Source organism: Prionailurus bengalensis, chromosome A1 (assembly GCF_016509475.1).
Source record: "Prionailurus bengalensis isolate Pbe53 chromosome A1, Fcat_Pben_1.1_paternal_pri, whole genome shotgun sequence".
In the NCBI taxonomy this organism is placed as follows: Eukaryota; Metazoa; Chordata; class Mammalia; order Carnivora; family Felidae; genus Prionailurus; species Prionailurus bengalensis.
Genome location: NC_057343.1, coordinates 14339749 through 14352593, shown reverse-complemented (window position 1 = coordinate 14352593; position 12845 = coordinate 14339749). Strand labels below are relative to the sequence as shown.

The window sequence follows — 12845 nt, the reverse complement described above, 5'->3', positions numbered from 1 at the left end:
AAATAGAAAAAGAAATGCACCGTTATTGCATGTGGATGTACTAGTAAAAAGACACTTACATTAACAGATCACACCCTTTACATTTTTCTGGAATTCATTTCAAGTGTGCTTTAAAAATATGAAAGACACTGCATTTTAGAGAAAACATAAGTAAAAGATATGCTGAAAACCAACAAGGGTTATAATGTAATTGGTCATTGTAGCTATGTCACATGTATACTATTATTTTTTTTAAATGGCATAATGTTATAACTGCCATAGTTTTCCTACTAAGTTGTTCCCTCCTTATAATTTAAATGCTTAGAGAAACATACTTAACTCAGCATCCATTCATTCATTCATGTGGTCAACAAAAATTATTCACTGTTTTGGGTACTAAGAGAGCACAGACTAAAGTATGAGACATGAATTTTACTCGAGAGCTTATAGTACATCGTAGAGGTAAGAAATATATACACGCGGTAATGACATAAAGGAGAAAAGCTATCTAAGCATTGTTAAAGCACTTTACATGAACTGATCTCATTCGTTCCTCATAACAACAAACCTATGATATACAGGAACTGCTATTGTGTCCATTTCACAGATAGAAAATGAGACGAAGTGGTGAAGTAATTTAGGGAAGGTCATACAACTAGTAAATGGTAGAGACAAGATTCTGCCCTGGTTATCTGACTTCAAAGTCAGGGCTGTTATGTATACATGCCTCCCAACAAGGAAGGGACAGAAAAAAAAATTCCATAGACATTCACTGAACCGTGATGGTTTCCACCCAGCTTTTTTGGGGGATAGCTGTAATTGGGACAGGATGATGGCAATGGTATTTGAAGTGAGCTGTAATGGATGGGTAGGATGTGGACAGATGGATACGAGGGGGAAGAGCATTGTAAGCAGAGCAGAAGAGTTTGAACAAACACACAGCTGCAGTATGTGTACAGGAGAAGTAAGACTGGCCAGTGATTAGGACGTGTGAAGGGGGAGGGACAGTATGATGTGAAACTGAAAACACATACCAAGTTGTGAATGTGAGATGTTTCAGGTTAAGGAATCAATGATTAAAGCTCAGATATTACAGTGTGGCACGGTGGTGTTTATCCTTTTTTTGTGGTCACACATCTTGTTGAGAAGATGATTAGATATATGGCTCCTTCCTAGAAAATTCACTATGAACATCTGTCCATCCTGCTTCGGTAATAAATGAAGTATTCATATTTTGGAGAAAAATGAAAATTTGTCATTTATCTTGATGCCTTCCTCCATCTGAGACTTTTCTGCCTCTGCATTTGTCATTATCTTTCTCTCTCTCTTTTTTCCCCCAGTTTCAGAAAATGTATCTTTCATCCTGTTCAAACCAGTTACTCACTCTACCTGGGGTTTGGTCCTACCCTCCCTGCCCCCTCTAGCTACTGTCTTATCTTTGTCCCTGCCCTCCTTTGTTAAGTTTCTACACATCAGCTTCTCCCTCTTAGTTCTCCACCCCTGTTCACTCCTTTTGCCTGCACTTTTATCCTCTACTTAGGCCACAGTGGCAGAGGAGCACATGTGAATTCATGTGTTAAAAGCTCAGAAAATCTATCCATCAGTCCAAAAAAAAACCCTGCATAACATTGTATATTTATTTTTTTTTAATTTTTTTTTTCAACGTTTATTTATTTTTGGGACAGAGAGAGACAGAGCATGAACGGGGGAGGGGCAGAGAGAGAGGGAGACACAGAATCGGAAACAGGCTCCAGGCTCTGAGCCGTCAGCCCAGAGCCCGACGCGGGGCTCGAACTCACGGACCGCGAGATCGTGACCTGGCTGAAGTCGGACGCTTAACCGACTGCGCCACCCAGGCGCCCCATAACATTGTATATTTAAACCCAGAGTTTTCCAAACACATTTAGCGATACTCCCCCCTCATTAGCATATTTCAAAATACCTGTGTCCTAAGGAATATCAGTGTGAAAAATGTTGAACAAGAGGAGAGTTCTTTGACTTCTAGAGCATACTGTTCTTTATTGTTCTCTTAGTGCCTGACTTCCTTGTTAGTATCCTTGGTGGGTTCTGACTTTGGCCCGCTGCTCTTCTCCATATGTATTCTCACTTTCCTTGGGTGATTTCAGTGTTTTAATTATAAACTCTATGTCCAACATTGGCTCTCAAATTCCAAACCTTGACAACCGTTTGAAAATGTCAGATAGCCATCTGACCAAGCTAAACCAATCATCGTCATTCTCCTCTCCCCTAAAACCTTGCATCTTCGCATTCCCAAAAACATTTAATAATTCCTAGATCATTCCCTCTCCTAGGCCAGGTGCCCCTCGTTCTTACTCCTCACAACCAGCCCATTATCACAGTCCCTGACATATTACCTTTTAAGTGTTTTTTTTTTTTAAGTGTCCCCTTCCCTTTTCTGCCACTACCAGTTTAAACTCAGTTCAGGCTCTCATTGCCTCTACTTCGAACAACAGCCTTTTACCTCAAGTTTCGGCATCCTAAAACCATAAGCTACACAGTGGCCTGAGTGATTTCTTTCAATTTTTTTAAATTGGATCTTATCATTTCCATGCTTAAAATCCTTCACTGTCTCATTGTGGCCTTCAGGATAAAAATCCAGGGTCCTCAGGGCACGTAACGTTCCCCCAGGAGCTTGTTAGTCTCAACTTCACAAACTCCCTGCCTCATACATTTACCTGAATAATTTAGAACTACAGTAGTTTCACAGGGAGGGTGATATTTTAGTATATAATTGTTTCCACTGTCTGCAATAACAACCCTTTAAATCTTTTGAAATCCTTTACTTACGTTTCTGGACTCAATACAGGAAACACCTATTCTAGGAAGTCCTTCCAGAATCCGTATGGTAGTCAAGGGTCCTGTTTCGTGTTATTGTTGTTCCCTTTGTATATCTAGGTTGCTGCTGTTTTTCATTGTGTATGTTTCCTCTAGACTATAACCTCCTTGGAAGCAGAAACTTTAATCGTATGTGTCTTTTTACTCCAAGCACCCACCACAATATCATGCATATAGTAGATATTCAATATTGATAATTGTCTTGCTTGGATAACCACATCCAACCTCAATCAAGTTGGGATCTGGCATCAGAGAATAAGGACCCAGCAAGTCCTTCCAGTTCTTATCTTTACTATGTGTGATGAATTTTGAAGTTGGGATTTGAATTTATTATTTTCTCTTTTATTTTATTTTATTTACAAATAATGTGGGTAATAATCCACATAGTTGATTTGCTTACACACAATGGGTTACAACTTAGAATTAAAAACCAAGCAAACACTGGTTTATATATAATGGAATAGTGAAATGAACAAGGGCTTTAACAGAGGAAGAAAAATGGGTTTAAATCTCAGCTTATCTCTTTGCTTGTAATGTGATCACGAGTAAATACCCCAATGTCTGAACCCCTAATTTCTACACCCTAAAATGAACTATGCTACCTAATTCAGAATTGAAAGTTATTGCCTATGGAATTTTTTTCTTTCAATAAATTTTAATTATGTCTCCCAGCTTCATGTGCCCATCCACACATACCTCTTTACTACCTATCAAGCTCATTTTTCTCCCCAGAAAACTGGTTGGTGAATTGAGACTCCTTCTAGCTCAACCTTAGATAGAAGATTTTTTAAGAAAGTTTTGTGATACCTGGTTCTTAACAATCCTGTTTTGTATACAATTGAACTGTAATAAGGCTACAACTAAGCAGTTTTGTTTGTTAGTGACCTAAATGGAGGAAAAATTCAACAGAACTTTTGAATTAAAAAAGCATAAAACATTGCAATCAGTCATCTTCTGATCAAGTAAATGCCTAAACATTTTAACTGGAAAAAGATACAATACAAAAAACAATATTTAGACAGGCAACTCAGTCTGACTTTCCCTTCCTTTTTGCTGATGAAAAGTTCTACACTTATATTTATTGGGCTGATGATTTGAACTGATGGAGCAGCTTCTACTGTGATAACAACTTACAAATTGACCACCATGTAAATACTTGTCCTTAAGTACCTTCTGCAGGATATTACTCTGGCTCTATAACACCAAGCCATGGAAATAAAATAATCAAATAAATAAAATATTTTCGCTCTGCAGAAAAACTTACTTGTCCTTTTGTATATTACGGCTTTAAATGCAGTGGCAAGATCAGTTTTTATATAATGTTTGTATTAGTGCTAAATTCTTTTGGAGAGACCACCGGAGTCCTCACAGGTGTGGCAATATGCGATGATGAATACTCATCTCTTCTCCAAGTTGCTGACATCCACAGTTTGGCAGTAGGAACTTTTTTTGTTTGTTTGTTTATTCCTCCAAGTGTGACAGACAAGATGACCCATATATTTCCAGTAGGTGATTAACATACTTATTCACGTACTTTTTAAAAAACACAGCATAGGAGAGTTTAGTCCCCTACATGTAGGAGAGATCTGGTCTACTGATAAGTTAGTTCAGTTCTTTGTCACCTCTGCTTTTCAGGTTGGGAATAAATATAATTATAAGTCTGTAGAGGAATTACTTTATGGGAAAGTCTCTGTACAGAGAAACAAGTAAAAAAATAAAAATAGGTTTCAACTAGAACTGTATTAGGAAGAATAGGCATTGTTGTGGTTTGTGGAACACTTGCAGCATAACAAAGGATGGTTTCTTAAGAAAAGATGGAAAAAATGCTATATATTATTTGAATCATGGCTGGTGAACTACTAAATAACAGTTGAATTTGTCTTTTTATTATATTTTAAATTTACATAGTTGGGCTAGCAGGTTGTGTTATAATTAAGAGTACCTTAAAAGCATTTTTATAGACTACATGGTGGAAGGAGACATACATTTTTGGAAACAACAAAATATGGATTATAGCAAAATGTTGTAGACTCTAAAATGGCCTTGTAGACATTGCAAAAATAATGAGGAGAGAGTAGAAAGGCTAGGTAGTCAAGGTAAAGCTTTTATTTATTTTTACAATTCTTTAATTGAATCAAAAAATTGAGTTAGGAGTTTAAGTATTTTAGCTTTTGTAGGCAATGGGCATGTGTTAATGTTGTGTCCAAGAGCTCTGTGAATTCTGTGTTTGAAGCTGAATGTGAACCCTTTGGGTATACTATTTATGACTAGCAAAGCAACTTCCTAATTCAAAGAGAGAGAAAAAAGACTTATAAAGACTCATAAGGCTTTTTCAACATCAAATGCTTTTACTAAACAATATTTTGATGAGTTAAGTGTGAGTGAGTCAGGGACATATGGATTAAATTTCCCTTGAAATACACATGGGCTTAAAAATTAAGGGGAAAATACTGAGCAAAATGCATCTTAGAGAATCCAGAATGTTTCAAAGGCATTTTCCCCCTAAATACAAATATCAGATCGATTCAATTCTAGTTTGACTCTGTAACTAAAACTACATAAAATAAATATGGAGAAATCTTGCAAAAAATACTAGTTTTGTTAGGGAAATACTGGTCATTAACCATATTTGAACTGGATTGTATGGAGTAGTTAGGCTTAAGCAGATATGGTATGAGTTTATCTGTTTAACACTGAACCTGTTCCTTCTGTAGTATGTATTCTCTTATTCCATTAAACAATTATAATAAAACTTTTCTGTGTTTAGGTTCAGACTTTTTATTTTTAAATAACATTTCTCTGAAAAACTCTTAGCTTTTCGAGTTCCTGTTGTTCCTGTATTTTTATTATATTTTTCTAGAATCTTGAGTTTGTCCTTCTTGTATGTTGTATATTTTGCTTTATCCACCTTTCTTAGCTCAGTTTTTAGGTAACGTTCAATGTATATATAAACAACTTTTGCCTCTGGTATCTGCACATTCCAAGTCAGAACACTGGAAGGCCTACAGTATCTATCTGATCATCTTAAAAAAAATGTTTATTTTGAGAGAGAGAGGGAGAGAGAGAATCTCCAGCAGGCTCCAAGCTGTCAACCCAGAGGCTGATGTGGAGCTCAAACTCACGAACCGTGAGATCATGACCTGAGCCTAAATCAAGAGTCAGATGTTTAACCAACTGAGGCACTCAGGCGCCCCACTTATCTGATCATCGGAATTGTCTACTTTCACTTATTAGGGTAGACATATTTTATGAAGTAACTTTCCGGTTACTGAAGTTACTGAGAGGTAGTGGTAGCAGTGCTAATCCTTCTGATGATTTTTTTTCTATCAGTCTCTGAGTCCCAGAGTTCTATCTCCTAAATATTTAATAGATGTTAATGAGGAAGCAAATCAGTTGGTGTGTGAGTGTAAGAAAATAGAGACTTAGGGAGGTAGGAATGGTCAACCTTAAAACAAAGTCTAAGCAAGCTCCCCTCCAATTATTTGATATCTGCATTCACCATGAATTAATAAAGATAACAGAAAACAGACCAAAAATTTGACCCATTAACAACCAGAAAAATAGTCTGAAAAGGTACTGCCCTCTAAACATCAGTGAAAGCATACTTGGGAACTGTCTAGGGCATTAAAGGGGGGTGTCCTGCAAGGAAGCTGACTGTCATTTAGGAGAACCTCTTACTGATTACATCCTGTTTCTTTTAGTAGATGTTCTCCTCATTTCTATATCTTTTTCATTCTTAAGTTTACATAATGCATTTTTTTTCTGAGTTATGGATTCTGGACTTTGGTGTGTGGTATGTGAGGTGATTGTGTGTGTGTGTAAAGGATAATAAAATCTATCACTTTGAAAAAGCCACATAAAAATATCCAACTTTCATATTCTAACACTTTTTTTCCCATGTTGCCAGTTTTCTATACTAGTTAACTCTTTTTAAGTATTCAAAATAACAATATAATCCTTTGGTTATAGAATATCTTTTCTATGCGATAGAGAAAAAAAATTTTTTGAGTAAGAGTCACAGTGGTATCTTGACTTTAAAAATGGGAGTCTTAAGAGACATTTAGTTAAAATGATACAATTAGCAAAAACTGGAAGGAAGAAAGATTAGTTTAGTCACATTACACTGAAAAAGTCAACTGATGAGTTGAGTAATTTGAATGATTCAATTAGTATGAACAGATGATCTGAATAATTTAAGCCCCAAACACTTAATTCTAATAGCTCAATTGTTTTTTTGGTTTTGGTATAAATTAACTAGATAATAATCTATAGTTATTAAACTAGCTCTCTAGTTTATTTCAACCTACATAAACTTTTTCTTTTCTTTAATTTTTTAATGTTTATTTATTTTTGAGATAGAGACAGAGCATGAGTGGGGGAGGGGCAGAGAGTGAGGGAGACATAGACTCTGAAGCAGGCTCCAGGCTCCAAGCTATCAGCACAGAGCCCTACGCGGGGCTCAAACTCACAGGCCATGAGATCATGACCTGAGCCGAAGTCAGACACTCAATGGAATGAGCCACCCAGGCGCCCCCTACATAAACTTTTTTCAATGGGAACATTTTTAGTGCAAGTAATTGTGTTAGATTTCTTCCCGGTTCAAAGATATATGGGATATGGTCACTATATTTAAGGAATTTGCAATCTAAAAGGAAAAAGAAAACATACACAAAAACATCTTGTATTGTATCAGTATCTTAAGAGTGATATAATCAAAATTTCAAGGAGTGGCTATAATAAAAAAGACAGATAATAATGAGCAGTAAAGATGTGGAGAAATCTGATCCCCACACACTGGTGATAGGAATGTAAAATGATGCAGCCACTTTGGAGAAGAGTCTAACAGTTCGTCAAAAAGTCAAAGATAGAGTTATTATTTGACCTAGAAATTTCATGCCTAGGTATATACTCAAGAGAAATGAAAACACATGTTGGCATAAAATGTTGTATGTGAATGTTCATACTGTTAATCACAGTAGCCAAAAAGTGGAAACACACCAAATGTCCAACAATTAATGAATGGATAAACAAAATGTGAAATATCCATTCAATGGAATATTATTCACCATAAAAAGGACATGCATGCTATTACATGGATGAGTCTTGAAAACATAATGGTATGTAAAATAAGCTAATCACAAAAGACTACATATTATACAATTATATTTATACAAGATGTCCAGAATAGTCAAATCTATGGAGACAGAAAGTAGATTACTGGTCCTCTAGGCCTGTAGAGAGGGCATGGGAAATTGGGTGGAATAGCCAAAGAGTGTGGAGGTTTCTTTTTGTGTGATGGAGTGTTCTAAGATTGTGATGATGGCTGCATGACTCTGTGAATATACTAAAAATCATTAAATTGTGCTGTTTGAATGGGTCAGTTGTATGGCACGTGAATTATGTCTCAATAAAATTGCTACCACACAAAGGTTATGGGGTGACAAAACTGGCCAGTGAATACTTCATGAAGTGTTTAAAATATGTATAAAAAATGGGTAGAGATTTTGATAAGTGATACAAGGGAAGGTGTAGAATGGAAAAATGTGAAGGATATTTCTGGTTAAGAAGTTTGGATATTGGTGTAGGAATGGATGGGTGGATTATTGGTAAAAAGAGCTTACACAGATAAAACATTTTTTTGATAATTTGCAGAACTGATGAACCATAAGTGACCATCATCAACATGAACCCAGAATTCCCTAACTTTGCAAAATGACTAATATTTGTAAGTAACAATAAAGAAATCTGTACAAATTCCAAATCTGTTATGGAAAATATTTGTACTTTCACTCAGTGTATGTGACAGAACTACCATCCTAAAAAAAGGAGGTACGTTTTATCAGTGGTACACAATTCTATCAGTTGAAGTAAATCATTCACTTGTCAATTCATATAAATTTGAGTTAATCTTAAATTTCAGTTACTTAATAATTATTTGAAGAAATAACTTGGCAAAGTAAGTTTCAAATTAAAATGTATATCGGGGTTTTAGATTAAAATCAGTTAAATTATATTAATTAATTACAATGTTTTAAGTAACAATATAATTAGTAAATTGAAATTTTTAGTTACGTATGGAATCTTAGGTGCTAATTCACTTTGGTGAATCACTACAAACTAAAAAAAGCAATTAAAATAAAGTTAGGTGTTATTAATATAATAATTACTTAACTGATTTGCATACTTCTATATTATAATTATATTAGCCACTTGCTACAATGCATAATAAATTGAGTAATTAATAATCACACACATTTAACTTGCCTCTTGAGATGAACAGCTTGGGAAGAAAGGGAACTAAAAAGTGAAACAGAAAATTGTATGACATTTAAAGCTGTAAAATTTGTGGACCATTTTATCTTTATTAAAACTAGAAAACTCCAAAGAAAATGGGGAAAAAAAGGAGTCAAAATGCAAATAAAATTGTGCTAAAAAATACTCTACCAAATTTTCTTAACTTACCGGAATGATTTTAGAGAACTGATATATAAAACCAAAATTAATTATTGGGCATATTCATAGACTTCTAAATATAGTATAATGGACCAATGTAAAAATTGAGGTATAAGCTGAGGATCTTGTTTTGACATTATTTTAGAAGAGTCTTTAAGTATATACACATGCATATTTAAATATAGTATTTGGTATATTTCAATTCAAACCATAAACTATGTATTTAAGAGGAAATACATTATTTTATTTACTTTTTAATCTTACACAAGCAAATTAATCTGTCTTGGCCTCTAAAGCCTCATTTGTAAAATTAGGGTAATAATAGTATCTAGGTCATAGGGTTATTGTGAACATGAAATAGGTTACTGCATATAAAGCTCTTTGAACACCGCCTGGTTCTTAGGAAGCCATGCTAGCTATTCTTTTTTTTTTTTTCTTTTTATAAACAAAAACTGAACCTGTCTTTTAAGCCACCAAATAGAATTAATCTTAACCAAATTAGTACTTTCCTTAGGTTTCTATTCTAATTAGCGTATTTTTTTTTCTTGGAATTTAACTTGACTCATAAGAAATATTGCATATTGACAAATTATAATGCATGGTCTCCTCATTTGTGTGCCTATCAGCAAAACAGGGCTTTGTAAGAACAAGAAAATGAATTAGGCTAATCGGCAGGCTTAGGTTTACCATTATTATTATAAAAATGGTGCCTTCATTCAACGAAACTCTAAAATGTAAGAACTCTTAAGTACCTGTATACTTTTGAAGGTACATTTCTTACATTACTGATATGCAAGTCCTATCACTAAATCATGAAAAGATCAACCTGTAATTTTTAATCCCAGAAATGGAAAATGGGCATTTGTTATCTTACATAATATTTCCAGACAACAGTATCAGATTATACTAATTTTAGGATGTCCTGGATTTTAATGAGTGTACATCTCCTGTGATACAGAAGCAGTCTTTATAAAGGCAGCTTAGCACTATTTGGATATATAGAGCTTTAAGTTATATACAAGAAAGCCACTATTATTGAATAAATTTTAGTTTTTGAGACAAAGACAACCAAAAAGTTACATATTTATGTGGTCCGCAATTTTATTAACCTCTTAAATCTAAGAATAGCGGTTTGTAATTAACTTCTAAAAATGATTTCTCTGTGACACTATAACTATCCCGCCAGTCTAGATAATAAACAGGCTTCAGCATTTACAAGATGAACCTATATATACCTATATATTATGCAGACTATTTCTGTTACCTTTACTTCTCCCTTCACAAAACATCCATCCCCTCCTTTTCTACTGCATTCAAAGCTCAGTGTCACATTCATGGATTGCTGTTTTAAAGATGAACATTACTGACCAGATCAGGGATCAATATTTTAGGACAGTTTGTAAGATTTATCGGACACAAGCATTCTGCAAAAATAGTATGAATTAGAACCAGATGGAAATAGATAGGAGTGGATCTGCTCAAAGAAAAATCTGTTTAAAAGACTGAAGTTAGAAGAGTCTTGACAGTGAGTTGGTCAAGAGCCACATAATTAGGTTTTTAACTAATTTACTGCAAGCATACCTTCATTGTCCTGTAGGTATTTTAACTAAATGCTATTTTGGGAATTTTGTTTAAAGTATTAATTAATAGGGGCGCCTGGGTGGCTCAGGTCGTGATCTCATGGTTCATGGGCTTGAGTCCCACGTCAGGCTCTGTGCTGACAGCTCGGAGCCTGGAGCCTGCTTCAGATGTTGTGTCGCCCTCTCTCTCTGTCCCTTCCCTGCTTGTTCTCTGTCTCTCTCTGTCTCTCAAAAATAAATACAAGTAAAAAAACTGTTAATTAATATTAATAATTACTCTAGCTACCATTAAAGGAGAGAAACATAAAGAAGTTATGAGTCTTTATTGGATTTTGCCTCTGGTAGTACAGGGAAAATCTTTTTATAATAAACTTCAGGGTACCAGCCAAATTTGTATCAACTAATTAATTACTTTTATAATGGAGAGTCTAAACTAAATTGTATAATTATTGTTGAACATATTTATTACCATATGTGAATGAGGAAAGACAACACATTATCTAAAAAGGTAACAAAACATGTTTATAAATTTTCTCTACTTCTTTAGGATCAAGAATAAGACCGGGAAAAGAGAAAACAAATCTTTGGGAAAAAAAATTTTCACAGACTTGATTTGCTTAAACTTCCAAATGGCCTCAGAGTAAATCTTTGAACTAGTAAAACAAACCACAAAAACAACAAAACCAAAACTTCAACACTTACCTAGGAATTCAAAGCAAACATTTGTTCATAGACTTAGGATGAGTTCCAAATGGAACACATAATTTTCATGATACAGAAACATCAGTGACTAGACTAGGTATATGCAGGAGCTGGCATTAGAATAACCTTATTAAACATTTTATAGAAGAGGGAGAATAATGTGCCACCTCTAGTTTACAATTAATAAGAACACCTCTGGGAAAAAGAGAAATCTCTAACTGGTAGAAAACATCACCAGGGGCTTTCTTTTTTCTTTTTAATTAAGGCTTATTTATTTATTTTGAGAGAGAGAGAGAGAGAGAGAGAGAGAGAGAGAGAGAGAGAGAGAGAGAGAATCCCCAGCAGGTTCTGTGCTGGTGGTGCAGGGCCCAATGTGGGGCTCCATCCCATGAGCCCTGAGATGATGACCTGAGCCAAAATCAAGAGTCAGATGCTTAACTGACTGAACCACCCAGGTGGCCCTCACTGGAGGTTTTCATAAAGCATGCCAGATCATTTTCAGCACATTTCTGGAAACAGAAGTGCTATTTTGTAAATAGAATGATGAATACAAGTCCACTTCTCTATTGGCACCTGCCTCCCCACCGTGGTATGGACTGAAAATACAGAATTGAGGGAAGACTCAGCCACTTTTTGACTCTAAAGCAGGAGTTTTTCACTTGAGATCCAGGATATGACTCTATGGACTGGTTTCCAGGGGTCAGTGAACCCCCTGAAATTGTGTACAAAATTATATGTGCACCTTCGTGAAGCAACCTGTTTTTATCAGAGTCTCAAAGATGGTTTAAAATCCAAACAAGGGTATAGGCCAACACTCTGAGATATCCATATCCCACATGGTCATGGCAGGTACTGCTCTGAACTGACCTTAGACCAGCATAGGACAAGATGGAAACTGAGGGCAGACAGGTGAAAGAATGTGGGGGTTAGCAGTGTGGGGATAGAGAAAAAAAAACAGGAATGGGGAGGGACATTCCCAAAAGTGACAGCAGGGAAAAAAATGGCAAATTTTTTTGGTCTCGGGGCTGAGGTGGCTGTTCTTCACAGCCGTTAGCATGTTGGAGTCACATGTATGTTGATGAGTCTAGCATTCTGTCCCCCCTTCCAATTATTCAGGCAGTTAGAGAGGACAATTTATGCTATACACTATCTCACATTAAAATGTTGCTCCTCATTACAAAGAGAGTAGGTACGGTATTCAATTATTAGTAGTAAAATACATATTTGTTTGGTATGTACTTTCTTCTCTCCAATACAAGAAACGAGATAAAGTAA

General features: G+C 35.3%; 1 protein-coding gene across 11 annotated transcripts in view; it reads right to left on the bottom strand.

The window, feature by feature from the left end:
- NBEA (neurobeachin) overlaps positions 1–12845 on the bottom strand; it is a 685885-nt gene that overhangs the window by 213695 nt on the left and 459345 nt on the right. The window lies entirely within an intron of this gene.